The 16817-nt window shown below is 41.6% G+C and overlaps 1 pseudogene; it reads left to right on the forward strand.

Moving 5' to 3' along the window:
* The first annotated feature begins 450 nt into the window (after positions 1-450).
* Positions 451-14560, forward strand: LOC141219318 (translation factor GUF1, mitochondrial-like; annotated as a pseudogene).
* The last annotated feature ends 2257 nt before the right edge of the window (positions 14561-16817 follow it).

The raw sequence follows: 16817 nt of genomic DNA on the forward strand, positions 1-16817 counted from the left end.
TGTGGTCGCTGAGTGCGTGTGATGGGATGTGGCTCCGTCCGTTATATTATATCACGTCTTATACCTATAATCTCGCTGATCGCAGGTGTCTGTCTTCACACTCAGATGAGATGGAACAAACTGACCATATAGAACTTTTTTTTTCTTCTTCAAATTCAAACCGAGCAATCCTATTGGCTGAGTATGAATGCAGTTACCATGGTGACAAAAGTAGCTGCACATTTAAAGGGACAAGATACTAATATTGTACTAAAGTGTATTTTATTATATACTTCACATAACTGACTGGGTACACCTTGGTGCTGGTGGGATGGCTTTTTTTTTTTTTTAATCAAACAACATGTTTACTAAGTACCCTATATTATATATATTTCCTATTGCTTTTTACTTACTTATAGCAGGGTATATGTTCATATTGTTTCTATCCTAAGTTTGTTGATTTTCTAATAGATGGTGGCAAACTTCTTCCTGGCCTTTGAAGCACAGCTTTCAATTATTCCTGTCGGAAACAAGGTAAAAAGCTTCGAGCCGAGCGCGATCAGACTCCTTCAGTCCCGCAGCAGGTAAATCTGTGAACATCGCCGGCACTCCTGCTGTTCCTAGCACCGATCCCTCTGAGCGGCTGTGCAGTAATGAAGGCAGGATTCACCCCAAACTTGCTCGTCTTTTTTTTCGATTTCCAGTTCTGGTAATTAGTGATACACATGTGTATATCCAGTGGTCAACTCAAAACCTATGTATGGAAAATCAATTGTTTGCTGTATGCATCTCATTTGTAGGATGCACACTATTCATTTCAATATGGAGCGGAGTAGGAGGAGACTTTCATTGCTGTCGCCCTTTACTTCCTCCCTGCTGATAGGAAATGCCATGCTGTTTGCGTGTGTCCTGTGATTACAGCAGCCTGCAACAGTTTTCAAGCGTGCACTCCCCGGCTCAGGCATCAAGCAGTAAATGATAACATTAAAACGCTGCTACCCCTTTGTTAGTCACTTTTTTATCTTCTTCCCCCTTCTACGAATGCTATAGTCCGTTATTCTAGAACTGCTCTGAAAATGGTTCTCTCTGGAGTGTTGGGATTTGGGTTTAGGGTGGGTTATGGGAATTGAAGTTCAGATACTTTGTTCATATTTTTACTATGGAATTACTATGTCGTGTATGTTATTTGAAAGATGGAATATTTGTAGTTGGAGTTTTTCAATAAAAATGGTTTGATTAAAAAAAAAATGAAATTAAAATTCCTCTGTTCTTGAGAAAGCATAGGATTTTACTAAGAGGTAAATTGCACGTTCCTTGTTTTCCAGGCGCTTTACATTTTTGCTAGTTTTGTACGATTACACAATCCCTTTTATAGGCCAGTGCCAGTTGTACATCTCTCCCTAAACTCTTGTTCACACTATATTTTAAGCCAGTTTTATTATATGGTTTCTAGATGTTGTCCAGCTTTGATAAATAATTAGTATTTATACTTTGCTTTTAGATAGACTTGAAGAATGCAGATCCGGAAAAGGTGGAGAAACAAATTGAGAAGATGTTTGACGTTCCCGCTAGTGACTGTATCCGGGTACGATGCGCTCCAGATCAAAATCATTCCTGTAGGCAAATTTAACTCCGCTGTCTGTACCTTGTCTTTTTATTTTTTTCTACAAAATGTGGCTGGAAAAGGGGCAATGTAGTGAGGAATTTACATCAATTTGTGTTAAAAAAAAGCAAAAAACTTTTGTGACGCATCATTTTTGCGCAAAAATGTGCAGCTTCCTATTTTACAGCACTCTTGCAACTTTTAGAAATTGGGCTTGGTAAGCCACACAGGTCTAAGAACGACCCATTGGGGTTTTAGGTGTTAAAAAAATGATCATATGAAAGATTTTGTGATCTGCGGTTACATGATTATAATAACAACATTAAAGCCCCATTCAGATGTACAGGTTTTATCTATGAGAAACTGAGCAGAACGATATATAGGTTTGTGGGAGAAGATTCAGTATAAATTGTAATTTATTCATTAGATTTGAGAGTCCTCAGTGGTTGATACCTTTAATGGCTAACTGAAAAGATGGTAACAAATTGCAAGCTTTCCAGACTACTCCGGCTTCTTCATCAGGCAGACCTGAGACCTGAGTAGTCTGGAAAGTTTGCAATTTGTTTCCTTTTAATGGCTAACGGAAAAGATGGTATCAACCACTGAGGACTCTCAAATCTAAATACTCTTCTATCTACTGGCTAATACGGTACAAAGATAGATATTTTTCCTGTATCAATTTATTCAGTGGAATCCTGCTGTTTGTACAGATGAGTCCAGTGGGCGGTCCTACTAGTGATTGACAGCTATCTTTGCCTGCATGGTCATACAAGGAACTGTCAATCACTTAGTAGGACCGCCCACTGGACTAGTGTACATACGGCAGGACTTTTCACTGCATAAAATGCCAGTTTTGCTGACTCTCTTCCCACAGATATGTCTATCAGTCTGATCAACTTCTCTGCTCTACAACACCCCCTACAGATCTTATACCATTTCAACATGACAGATTCCTTTAATCACCTGCAGATGACATAAGTAGCCATGTTCTGTGTGGCTTACGGAGGGGCTTGATTGCTTCTCAGCTTCAAACAGGTTTCATTTCTTCTGATTCGTTGTAGCCGAGTTCTAAACTGTATTAAGAAATTCATTTCTCTGTTTATTTCTATTAGATGTCGGGGAAGCTTGGAACAAACGTGGAAAGTGTTCTTCAAGAAGTTGTCAGGAGGCTTCCACCGTGAGTACGGACTAATGCGGCTCTATCCATCTTCTCTTTATTAAAGGGAACCTGTCACCTTGGAAAATGCTATGTACCTGCAGGTATAGGGTTAATCTGCAGATAAATATTGTTACAATGCTGCCCGGCCGCCTTATTGATAGTGTAGGTACCGGGAGAAAATTAACTTCTTTCCTCCCTGCAGCCGCCGGCCTTCACTCATCGTTGTGCACGGAGCGGCTACAGTCTTGGATCACAGCACCGCTCGCTATATCAGGGGCGACGGCTGTAAACCCGGCCCGGATTTTGATTGACAGCTTGCTCTGCACAGATGCGCTGCAGAACCACTTAGAATCTGAGTGAAGGAGTAGTATGTTCACAGATAGAGAATATGGCTCATCCACGTGCAGATCTGCTCCACGTCCGATTACATATTTGTGGGAGAAACCCTAGTGGCAGCCTCATATTTCTGACATGGATCCTCTAGCACTATTTGTGAAACTGCGGCTCCCAGCATAACTTGATGAGAGACCGTCAGCCTGCTGGGACCTGTAGTTTCACTACAGCAGGAGTGTCACAAGCTGCGGACCTCCGCTCACTCCAGCACTGGTCGGCATTTTCAGCACGTGAACGTACGCCATGCTTTCTGGAGACACAAGGGTGTAGATAATTTTATCAAACCCTTGACTGTAAGTTTGCTGAACCCTAAGTGGATTATATTGTTCCCACAGTTTCAGTTTTGGACCATTTAAGGGGAATTTAAAGGGTTCTGGCCACTGATTTTCCTTAAAGGGGATCAGTATCCCTGTATGTCTTTGTATATACTTGATAAAGACCTATAACAGGTCGAAACGTTATGTGATGGCGGAATAAACTTTGTCTTTTGGAATTCATCACCCCGGACTGAACGCTGTTTACTTACCTTTATCCCCTTTAACAGGATGTCTTATTCTTGTGTTTTAGTCCCAAGATTGAAAAGGGCAGCCCTCTTAAAGCCCTGCTGTTTGACTCAACGTTTGATCACTACAGAGGCGTCGTAGCAGCATCGCCCTGTGTGGAGGTGACGTGTGTAAAGGCAATAAAATCGTGTCTGCCCACTCTGGCAAGTGCTATGAAGTCAATGAGGTTGGCATACTGACCCCAGAGGAAGTGCCAGCCGAAAAACTAAGTTGTTTTTTAATCATTTTATTAGCCTTTCCCTCTGTCTTCACCAATCAGCCCTCTGTATTGATGATCAGATCAAAGATGTAGACAGGGATTGTCTCACGCTGCATCTCCTTCCTGATTGTATCACTGAGAAGACAGAAGCTGCCCCATCCCATTCTCCAAGAAATGCAGAACCCAATGCATCTGCTGTCCGTGATCCGCTTATTGTCAGAGGACATCATTAGGGACTGCATTTTCTCATTGCTTAAGAAATTGTTGGGGGATCCTGCTAATTGCCGGTTGCATGGATTTATATAGTGTGACCAAGTTGTCAAGCACTTTTCCAAGTAATGCTAAAATCGCCTGGAAAGCGCTTGACAACCCGCATGCGAAATCACATGTGCAAAACGCGTGACAAACGCTTGTCCCTGGCTGAAAAAAACGCATGTAAAATCCGCATGCCAGGGAGATACAGAAACGTTCAGGAAAAAAACCGGAGCATTTCTGCATCGTGGGCACACAGCCTTAGAGTGCCGCTGTGTAGGCAAAGACTGCATCCCCCTCTTTCTGAGAATCAGTGGGGCTTGAAGGGGTACGGCCCCCCATCAGTTATAAAGCCATGTCATGTCATCAATCATATGAGTGTTATGTGGCAATGGCATTGTCTTGACAGCCAAGGATCCTACTGAAGGCCTCCATGTCTTCCATGATTGTACAACTATGAAGCCCGTCCCATAACTGGGATTAATATGAGATTGGTCATTTTACTCTACACTGTAGCGGTAAAGCGATTGGATGTTTTCGGTGACCTGAGCCTGCAAAGTTAAATTCTCCCGTTACATCATTTTTGGCTTCACCACATCTGTTCGTGTTAAAACTAAAAAAAATATCTTCTAGAAATCCTATCGAGAGGATGATGGAATGAAAAAGAAAAAAAAAGATGAAGCGGCAGAATCTCTGGAGTTTATTTTGTTCACTTTGCCTCACCAAGAAAAGTAATAAAAAGATCAGAAAATATTTATAAAAACTACAGCTCTAACTGCAAAAAAAGCCCAGATACAACGAATCTACTGGAAAAAAAGCCCAGATACAACGAATCTACTGGAAAAAAAGCCCAGATACAACGAATCTACTGGGAAAAAAAGCCCAGATACAACGAATCTACTGGGAAAAAAGCCCAGATACAACGAATCTACTGGAAAAAAAGCCCAGATACAACGAATCTACTGGGAAAAAAGCCCAGATACAACGAATCTACTGGGAAAAAAGCCCAGATACAACGAATCTACTGGGAAAAAGCCCAGATACAACGAATCTACTGGGAAAAAGCCCAGATACAACGAATCTACTGGGAAAAAAAGCCCAGATACAACGAATCTACTGGAAAAAAAAGCCCAGATACAACGAATCTACTGGAAAAAAAGCCCAGATACAACGAATCTACTGGAAAAAAAGCCCAGATACAACGAATCTACTGGGAAAAAAGCCCAGATACAACGAATCTACTGGGAAAAAAAGCCCAGATACAACGAATCTACTGGAAAAAAAGCCCAGATACAACGAATCTACTGGAAAAAAAGCCCAGATACAACGAATCTACTGGGAAAAAAAGCCCAGATACAACGAATCTACTGGAAAAAAAGCCCAGATACAACGAATCTACTGGAAAAAAAGCCCAGATACAACGAATCTACTGGAAAAAAAGCCCAGATACAAAATCTACTGGGAAAAAAGCCCAGATACAACGAATCTACTGAAAAAAGCCCAGATACAACGAATCTACTGGGAAAAAGCCCAGATACAACGAATCTACTGGGAAAAAAGCCCAGATACAACGAATCTACTGGGAAAAAAGCCCAGATACAACGAATCTACTGGAAAAAAGCCCAGATACAACGAATCTACTGGAAAAAAAGCCCAGATACAACGAATCTACTGGAAAAAAAGCCCAGATACAACGAATCTACTGGAAAAAAAGCCCAGATACAACGAATCTACTGGAAAAAAAGCCCAGATACAACGAATCTACTGGGAAAAAAGCCCAGATACAACGAATCTACTGAAAAAAAGCCCAGATACAACGAATCTACTGAAAAAAAGCCCAGATACAACGAATCTACTGGAAAAAAGCCCAGATACAACGAATCTACTGGAAAAAAGCCCAGATACAACGAATCTACTGGAAAAAAAGCCCAGATACAACGAATCTACTGGGAAAAAAGCCCAGATACAACGAATCTACTGGGAAAAAAAGCCCAGATACAACGAATCTACTGGAAAAAAAAGCCCAGATACAACGAATCTACTGGAAAAAAAGCCCAGATACAACGAATCTACTGGGAAAAAAAGCCCAGATACAACGAATCTACTGGAAAAAAAGCCCAGATACAACGAATCTACTGGGAAAAAAAAGCCCAGATACAACGAATCTACTGGGAAAAAAGCCCAGATACAACGAATCTACTGAAAAAAAAGCCCAGATACAACGAATCTACTGGAAAAAAAGCCCAGATACAACGAATCTACTGGAAAAAAAGCCCAGATACAACGAATCTACTGGAAAAAAAGTTTTATAGCTTTTAGAAGGCAAGGATAAAAAACAATTGTAAAAGTGAAGATTATCCCACATGCACTTTGTCACCCAAGGATCTGCATAAACTGCAGCCGGCCCATCTCAGCACCACTTCTTCTGTTTGTGCTTTTTCCTTATTGCTTTCTGTGTCTTTTTAAAAGGGTTTTTCCATCATTTTTTTAAAGTAATTTTTTCCGATATCCAAATCATTTAAAATTGTGTACGACCCTGTGCTGGATATAATAGAGCGACATTTTAGCACACTAGGAATATTTTTATAGTGCCACTAGATGGCGCTCTAATCCTGCGTCCAGTAGTGATGCTCCTGTCGGTGCTGCTTTCTATGAATATACATGTGTGTTTGGTGCCCAGGAGACTGCAGAGCTGAAAGGGGAATCTGTTATTAAAGCAAATAAAATGCCAATATTGTGTTATGGAAAGTTCTGCAAATTAAAATACAATTTTGTGTTTTTATTGCCATTCAATACAAATCTGTTGTGGCCGTATGATGGTTCTCAGCTTGTTACAGTGCGATTAGCAGAGCTCTCTGATGTGGTATTTAGGCTCTGGGAAGTTATAACATATATGTTGATAGATCCAAAATAGTTTTACATCCAAAATTCAGTGCTGACTAATGTCACAGCATTTCTGACTTAAATGAATGTAACTAGATGAAATACTATTTTTGCTGCATGCAGCCACCACCAGGGGGAGCTGTTGACATGTGATTATGTACAGCTAGTATTGGACCCACCCGCAGCAGTAGAAGTCTGTCTCCAGTGAGCGCCCTCTAGTGCCAGCTGTATATAGCTGTAGTGAACTCATGCAGTGCTGGGTCTCAGAGCCGTTGCTACCTTCTTTTATGGCTGATTTGTACCTGATATTCAATGTGGAATTTGATGAATCTGCACTAATTGTGAATATATATTACTCTCATTGTTTCTAAGATATGCTGGGCAAGTAGGTTATCTAATCGCTGGGATGAAGGACGCACAGGAAGCACAAATAGGAGACACTCTGCATTTACTGAAGCAGCCAGTGGCTCTGCCTGGCTTTAAGCCTGCGAAACCCATGGTGTTTGCAGGTGAGTTGAACCCTAATACAAATTAAATGGTCCCTGTACTTGATCTCATTCGATAGATAATGTGCAAAATCCCTTTATAAAGTTCAATTAAGTTGGAGTTACTTTTCAGGGGTTAGATAACCTAAAAGTGTCGGCCGGTAGGGTCTCCCTTCTGTCTAAGTGTAATTTGTCTCTAGCAGCAGAAATCCCCCTATATGGATTACCGGAAGAGGGGCTTGGCCTTTGTCTCTTTGCTCCTGCCTGTCAAACTGTATATGCAGGCATAACAGAGATGCAGCCTTTCAGTTAATTGCAGGCATCTCATTAAGCAATGGCAGAAGCAATACGTGCTGAGTAATGAGAGAAGGGATGTCCCAGGACCTATAGTGCTGACAGAATGCTGATAAAGAGGAATCGTCCACTCCAAAAGAGTGGATGGCAAGTTACAGAGCATGTGTATTGGTACTGTTCCAGGACATACTGTTTTATCTACAGTCCATTTAGAATCAAAACTCTGTTCTACATAATATTGTACATGGAACAGAGTATTATGACAATGTAACTGCAACACGCATCGAAGTCAAAATCTAGGCAGAATTACACCTATAGCCCCCTCAGACTATGCAAAACACCAATTGAGCTTTAACAACTTCAGCTCAAGTGCTCAAAAACTGTGTAACGGGGTCGGAAAGCTATTGTACAGTATACAGTATATATTTTATTAGCGTAATATTAAAACCTGTATTACAAGAGCACTTAGTTCAAGATTCAGCCTCCAGATGGCGTGACATCAGAGATTAGACACATCTGCAAGAGCGTCCTCAACAATGAATATATAGTCAATCACAGGGACTAGACGTGTAATGTATCAGTACAACAGTATAACGAGTGTTGTGTAGAGATGAGCGAACCCGAGCTGTAAAGTTTGGGGTTCATACCAGACACCTAGTGTCCAATGCTGAACTCCGAACACTGACAAGTCCGTTTTAAGAGTGAGAGACCTCCTAGCCCTTACTACGACCATTTTACAGCATCAAAGTTTGTGCCTCCATTGACTTCTATGGGGTTTGGGTTCAAGTTCTGGTACCCGAACCGAAGTTTGGTCGAAACCGAACATCCACGGGGTTCGCTCATCCCTAGTGTAGTGTAAATTCTACGTATTTTGCGCCTGAGTACCAGTAATGAGGAGATCCTTACCCATTATGTGCCTGCCACTCTCCTAAACACGCGGTTCACTTTTTTAGCTTCTTCAGAGGGACACAGAGTATACCAAACACTGCCCCCCGGGCACCAGATGTACCCCACTGTATCAATTCCTTTAAGGCTAAAGTTACAGCTATAGAATAGATTGACCTTGACAATTCAAGTGCTTTCTTGTGGGAAGTATGTGCACCCCCCGATCATTTCAGTGGAGAGCGACCATTCCCAGCCACCTCTATTGAGAATCCATGACAGACACAGGCGCTGTACCCTCGCCTGTCACACTTTAGTAATCCTACTAATTCCTTGTAACAGCCAGGAACGCCTCCATGATTGGATTAGGAACGGTGATCACAGAGTAGATAAATGCCAGAGAACCTTTATTCTGCACCAGCATTTTTCGTCCCATTAGACTCGGCCTATTTTACAGAAGCCGAGATAATTGAGGAGAGATGTAAGGAAGGAACCTCCCGATCCTCCAGGACTAGTCAGCTCAGAGCCGTGACGTGTGGACAAGGTTTTTCTACATTGTGGGGAATTTAGGGAGCGCTGCAGCAAGGGGGTTGGTAATGACACGCCACCGTGACACATAATGCATGGACTGTCTCCTCTCATTTGTTCTTTGAAGCTTGTTTTCCTCGTGAGTGATGCTCGACGCATGAGAAAAGCCCAAACAATTAACATCAAATGGGTTTTCTGCGATTTGTAAAAAATATATAGCAGAGAGATGGGAATCTAGGAATGATTACATATGGAATAAAAAAATAAAAGAAAAGACCTTCTCAAACTCTGCCCTTTCAGAATCGCGGCTCTCACGGTCCCTGCTCACTTTTGGCAGTGACCAAATCCAGTATATCATTCATGTGGACACTTAAAGTGTATCCGTCATTTTAATTTTTATTTCATAAATCAATAGTTTACGTGAAAATAGGAAACTTTGGAATATATCTTATCAAAGAAATTTGCTTCTTTATTTACTAAAATTGATCAGTCATCATCAAGTCTCAATTCTGAGGTAAAAATTTGTATTCAGTGAAGACAGACTTTCCCATTACTGAGATAGGAGATGGCAGCTGCTACTGATAAGGGGGAGGAGCTGTCTCAAGCTCCTCCCTCTTCCTGCCAACATAGAATTGTATCAGTAGCAGCTGCCATCTCCTATCTCAGTAATGGGAAAGTGTCTTCACTGAATACAGATTTTACCTCAGAATTTCATAGCGAATGATAAATTTTGGCAGAGAATGAAGAAAATGTCTTTGATAAGATATATTACAAAGTTGTTTAATTTCATGTATCCTCTTGATTTATGAAATAACAATTAAAAGAGGGTTACTCTCTAAGATAATCGGGTGCCTTAAAGGTCATGTGCTGGAGATGTCGGCTTCACTGCTGAGGTCAATACTAGTGTTGAGCGAGTATGTTCTATTAACCCTTTCGCTGAGTATGCTCGGGCCGAGCTCCGAGTAGTTACAGCTGCTCGGTGATATGGTTGAATCGCTCCCGTGTGCATGATTTGCAACTGTTTGACAGTTTTATTACATGAGAGGAATGTCTATTTCTTACACATTCCTCACATGTAATAAAACTGTCAAACGATTCAACCATATCACCGAGCAGCTGTAAATACTCGGAGCTCGGCCCGAGCATACTCGGACAGAACATACTCGCTCAACACTAGTCAGTACATTAGTCACATGAATGATGTACAGAAAGCCTGCAGGAAGTAAGCGGAGACCAGTGCGGACTACCGGAGCAATAGTGATGGAGCCATGGGGGGAACAAAGAGGTGAGAATAGGGATTTTGAATTGAACACATTCCTTGCTGCTTCCTGAGTTTTTGGAAAACCATTTTAAGATATGTGCACACGGCGTCTCTTAGATTTCGGTACCGCCACTGAGATTTCCCAGACAAGGCCGCTTGAGGAAGACCGCAACGGTCGTTTTCCTGAGGTGTCTTCTCCGGCGGCTTTGCAGCGGCTTTCACTTTACGCTGGTAACTATAGAGAGCAGGCGGCTTCCTAGCGGAAGACACTCAAAGAATGAACCTGTTCCTTATTTTAACCACTTCAGTTTCCGAATCCTAAAGTGGTTAAAAGACATAAGACAGAAGATGTGCACAGCAATGTTGCTTTGACATTGCTGTGCATTATGTTCATATTATGGGGCGCTTTATCTGGCAGATTCCAGGCTGAAAAAGCAGCCTGGAAGGAATCCACTTGAAAAAGACGCCATGTGCGCACACCCTTGGGGTAAGTTCACACACAGTATTTTAATGTGGATTTTTTTATGTGCATTTATTGAGTGGCCATAGCCACTCCCAATTGAGTTGTGACCACCGTTCAAAAACTTGGCAAAGTGTTCCCAGACGGGCAAAAAAAAAAACCCACAAAATTTTAAGCAATTTTACACTAGAAAACGGACGTAAACTGCTGGATGAATCGGCCCCTTCGTTTTCTGAAGCAGTCAAAAAACTCAGTGTGAACATACCCTAAATGTGGTTTTTGGAGCAGAATCCACTTCAGAATATTGTGTGAACATACCCTAATGGTTTCTTTTAACTTTCTGTTCCAGGAATGTTTCCAGTTGACCAATCCGAATACAGCAATATGAAGAGTGCGCTGGAAAAGCTGACCTTGAACGATTCAAGTGTCTGTTAGTCGGGACAGCAGTGCAGCTCTGGGTGCTGGCTGGAGGTGCGTCTTCTACTGCCATTATCTGAATTATTTTATATCACTATATATTTTATTTCAGTCATTTCCTATACTTATGATGAAAATATACCGTGCGGGCATTAATGTGTCCTACAGTGATCATAAGGGCACAGTTATCACCTACGGACCGATTAATTGAGCATTAGATAGACATTTCAATAACTTTAATTTCTGAAAAGGGGCCATTTGTGCAAGTTTAATTATTGATATAGTGTATAAGGCTGAAAAAAAACGTCTTCAGCTCAGAAAATTCTTTTGTAACAATGATCAAGAGGAAAGCAAAAACACATTACAAGGTAAAGTCCAATTTTTGGCAGAGCAAACCACTGGGTCAACAATTCATCTTGGTAATGTGTTAACCACTTGTATAATACACTCACGAATGGTATCTAGTCCCCTAGTGAATTCAGCAGAGAGTTGCACAGTCTCACGCTCTTACAGTAAAGAATCCTGGTCTTGGCCCTTTTGTTATAGATACGGTACTGAATATATTACAGTATGTCACTCCTTAGCATTTTTTTTTAACTAATAATTTAATCATAATAACTAATAATTTTAACTAATTAATTGTATTACTCTTTCCTTGTATTGCAGTCCACCTATTCCATCTTTGCTTTAATCTCCCACCTTGAACTTGCTAGACCTCGGCTTTGCCTTTCTTGCACACTGGTGGCCAAATCTGTGCACCATGTTCCATATGGAGTCTGACTAGTGAAAATGTATTTTTCATTGTTAATTCACATTTGTCCCTTCTCGGCCCAAACCTCCAGCTTATCCAGATATGTTTGTGACATATTATCCTGCATTTCCATAGCCAGGATTGTCACCGGTACAGTATTGTGTAGATCTGAATCCTCATATCCTCATCAATACACATGTACATGTACACATGAGCCTGCTGGACTTCCCATAGAGAAGTCAGAAATGGTTTATTACCACCTCTGCCTTCCTGATTGTTTCCTAAACAAGTGCTGTGCGTATAGTTTAGGAAGCAATGGCGGTGATCATGTGAGTACCGGTTGCTGGCAGCATGTGTTGCTAGGTTAGCCCCAGATTGATTCAGCAGTTTTCAGGAAGTTGAATTTTGTCATGTTTTGTTATTACTGAATTTCCCTGTAACTGTGCCTGGCATATAAGCCCCAGTTACAGGGGAATTCAATACTGACAAAATGGAGGCAAACGTTATTTGGATGACTGAACCAGAGACATTTTTAGAGATCTTAAAATCCCATGTACGGAAAAAAAAAAAAATGCCTGGTGATGATCAGAAATGATCTGGTCTTGAACTGGTTTGTAGTTCAGTCTACGACCTGCCTTGTGTATAGTAGGCAGTGCAAATAGCGTGGTGTTTCTCTATTATGATGGACACCGCGTTACTGGTACTTTCCAGAGCAATTTCTATTAGAGTGGTGGATACCTATCGAGCACTAAGTAGTTGCTCATTTTATTAACACTTTCGGTATACTTGCCTCTCTATAAATTATAACTAATGTTCATGTCCTGCACAGGTTGGGCTTCCTGGGGCTTTTACATATGGAGGTGTTTAACCAAAGACTGGAGCAGGAATACAATGCATCTGTCATAATGACGTCCTCTACAGTCCCATACAAGGCTGTGCTGTCCTCTCCAAAGCTGATTAAGGTACTTTCTGTCTATGGCTTCCATGAAGCAGTAATGCCTTATATGTAACCACTCTGCGCTGTATTGTGGGCCACTCTGATTTGTTGTGCCATACCCCAAAACTAACTATCAGGGTGTTTCATTATTTCTGGGGGAAACAAAATCAGTAAAATTGGACTTTGATTTTGAGATGTTGACATTTTTTGTTCAGTATTTGCAGTTGAAGTGGTTTTCTGCTACTGTAACATTAATGACCTAATTCCAGCACTGGTCATCAATGTCAGATCAGTGGAAGTCCCAACAACTGGCATCACCAACAATCTGCTGTGTGCAGCGGTGGTCAGATGGTGTTCGGCGCGGATCCACACCGCTCCAGCACGCTGGTCACTGGTCACTGCCGGGTTCTGCAGATCACCTCCAATTGTATGATCCCATCTAATTTTCCACATTATTTCTTTAGGAATATGGAGAATCGGAGATTACTATTGTAAATCCATCTGAATTTTCTGACAAATCTGTAGTAAAGGAATATCTTGAACCTATTATTTTGGGCACAATTATCTCACCAGATGACTATCTTGGAAAGATCATGTCGCTGTGTCAGGTCAGTGACCATTGGATCACAAAATTTGAGGTGATGACATTGGGAAATTATATCATAAACATTAATTTTTCAAACACATTATATATGTTATCTTACACTCTCCATATGTTAAAGGGGTTGTCCAAGACTTAGATATTGATGACTTATCTTTTGGATGGGTGGAGGTCCGCAGCAGCTCCCCCGGCAGCTGGGTGTACACAGTATACGGAGGTGGAAGACCTGAGCTCTGTACACTGTGTAGAGACTGTTATCAGGTTCTGCATCTCTGCTCTTATTTACTTCAGTGGGAGCTGAGCTGTAGTACCTGAGAATGGCCACTATGTGGTGTCCTGACTCCATACACTGTTCACTTTTGGGTGCCATGTGAGCTGCAAACAGTGGATCACCGAGTGTAAGAAGCCCCCTGATCTATCAAAGTCCTAGATAACCCCGTATAATACAAGGACGGCAGATTATAGGAAATGTCACCCTATTTTGGGGTAGATGTAGCAAAACTAATGTAGGAGCCAAGTTGAGCAGAGACACGTAGCAGGCAATTTGGTTTCTGCCACCCTCCATTACATCAGGTTTCCACTCCCTTTTAATGTAGTGGTAATGTATGTAGAAATAACGAAGACCGGATATACCAATTGTAAGTCAATGGGACCCACAAGGATTCATTTTGTTTCATTAGAAGACGGATCTCTTGGTCCATGGCTCCATGAGGAATGGCAGCTGTTATGCCAATGTGAACTACGTTCCAATAAAGCCAATTGCTTATTTCCGCAGACCCGGCGAGCAGAGCAGAAGAGCTTTCTTTACAAAGACGAACACTGGATCATGATGAAGTATTTGTTACCTTTGAATGAAGTTGTGGTTGATTTTTATGACAACTTAAAATCCTTATCTTCAGGATATGCAAGATGAGACCTACAAAACCATGCAAAACCTTCACCCCTTCCGCCCGGCCTTTGCTGTTCCCAAACAAGGTATATCTATATAGTCAAAAGATGGTACGATTGTTCTACATTTTCTTCTTACTCAACTCCAAGAGACTGACAGTCTATTTGGTCCGGTTTGAGGCACATTATCACAAGAAGATCAGATGCCCCATAAGGGAATCTCCTAGGGCTTTCTCTAAGGGTCTCGGACTCTTCGATGAATAAGGGGCTTATGAGGTTTACCTTCTCCAGCAGCAATAAGTGAGAGTACATAAAACCGTACACCATAGTAGGGTGTACATAATCGGGAAAGGAGAGCAAAAAAACAAATCCGTTCCAAGGTCTCAATCTTGACAGCGTTTAGCAACCTAAACCTTGTGAATCTCAGTGGTGCTAGGCCAGGAGTATCGAGCCAAGAAGCCCATAGGTCTTCACGTTTTTGCAGAGAGCCTGGAAGCTTTTGTTGATACGGAGATCACATCCACTGAGTTCATCATAAAACATTAAACTTTACAATTTACAAGATTTAAAAGGAAATTGTATTTTCAACCAGCTTTACATAACTCAATAGAACAGGAGATTACTAAAAAACAAAAAAAAACACCTTGTAATATATCTGATCAGAGAAATCTGCTTACTTCTCCACTCCCCTTACCTCCTGAACTTGTCATAAAAAAAAAAAACTCAAATCTAACTTGCTGGGAGAAGACAGACAGCAGGCTCACTGTGGTGTCGTGACGCTGCCCATTATAATCTATGGAGAGTGGAAGGAGTGAGACGCAGACTGAGGAAAATGAGGGCTGAGCTTCCTCTTAAGCGCTTTACCTTACATAAGAGCTGGATGCACAGCTACACAGCTCCGTACTGCTGTATAATGTTCTTCTCTCTACTTCCCCATTACCCTGTATTCTATAAGCCCTTGAGGGCAGGGTCCTCTTCTCTGTACCAGTCTATTTGTTATATGTATATAAACCTGTTCACATGTCCAGCACCCTCGAATTAATGGTGCTTTAAATAAATAATAATAATGTCCTCCATGCTTCTGCTTTGTCATCTGTGTGCTAAGGAATAAAGAGCAGGAATCCATCTGTAGCTGCCAGGATTCTCCTCCCACCAGTTCAGCATCTGTTGAAAATTAAGAAATAAAGCCTGCAGAGGGGAAAACTGGTGAAAATGCAGGAAAACAAGTCCTATAATGGCCAGAAAGTGTCATTCCTTATGCACAAACACAAGACTGGTTATTCGGAAACATTACTTGAAAGCACAACTAAAAAAAAACTAAAAAAAAAGTGAAGTTAAGTATTGCACCACCTGGTGTTCAAAGTGTGTATCAAATTGCATGTCCATCTAATAAGCTTAATGCTAATGGACCTATGTCCCCCCATCCTGTCCTCTGCACAGTTATCCTCTGTTCACTGTAAAGGACCAATGGGAATAGTTTCCTGTGCACGGACACAGAGATCTGGCTGTGGAGACTGAGCATGTGTGTCCTCTAACACTTTTTTTTATACTTATGCTATAAAATCCTATTCTACTGGAAAGTGAAAGGGGTATCCCAACAAGAGACGCAGGCTATAGATTTGTCATGTATGACACTTTATGGGATATTCCTATCAAAGGAAACCTGTGATGTCTTCCAAGTCTCCCAAACTGTTATTATCCTTCATTATGATGCAGGAACCAAAAGTTGATTGCTACCTGCAGTAAAAACATTTCTTACATCGCTGCTAGCAGTATGCAAATTGGCTGGAACTAGTCCAGAGGGGGGGGTCTATTGGCTGGGACTAGTCTGGAGGGGGGGGCAGCGGCATCTATTGTCTGGGACTAGTCCAGAGGGGGAAGTGGGGATGCGCAATCTATTGGCCGCCAATACTAGTCCAGAGGGGGGTGGGCATCTATTGGCCGGGACTAGCCCGGCCTCATGTGCTATAATCATGCCCCCTCTTTGTGACTGAAGAAGAGTTCAATGTCCCTGTCATAGTTTTAGTGTAAGACGTCACTCGCTTCCCAAAATCTCCTGCACCGAGGCTGTGATGGGGACAATAAAGAAACATCCAATTCTAGTCACCTGAGCGCTGCTGCCAATCACAGGCTTTAGCAGTCTTGGGTCCTCCAAACGGAGCAGGCAGCACCGACCTCAGAGCGAACTGCGTTGGATTTATTTTTTAAATATATATTTTTTAGGAGCATCCATGCCTTACAAGAAATTCTCAAATCTGCTGAGATATTTTTCCTTTATAAAC

The sequence above is a fragment of the Phyllobates terribilis genome, unplaced genomic scaffold (genome assembly GCF_046119375.1).
Source record: "Phyllobates terribilis strain yellow unplaced genomic scaffold, ASM4611937v1 Scaffold_263__1_contigs__length_2631358, whole genome shotgun sequence".
Taxonomy (NCBI): Eukaryota; Metazoa; Chordata; class Amphibia; order Anura; family Dendrobatidae; genus Phyllobates; species Phyllobates terribilis.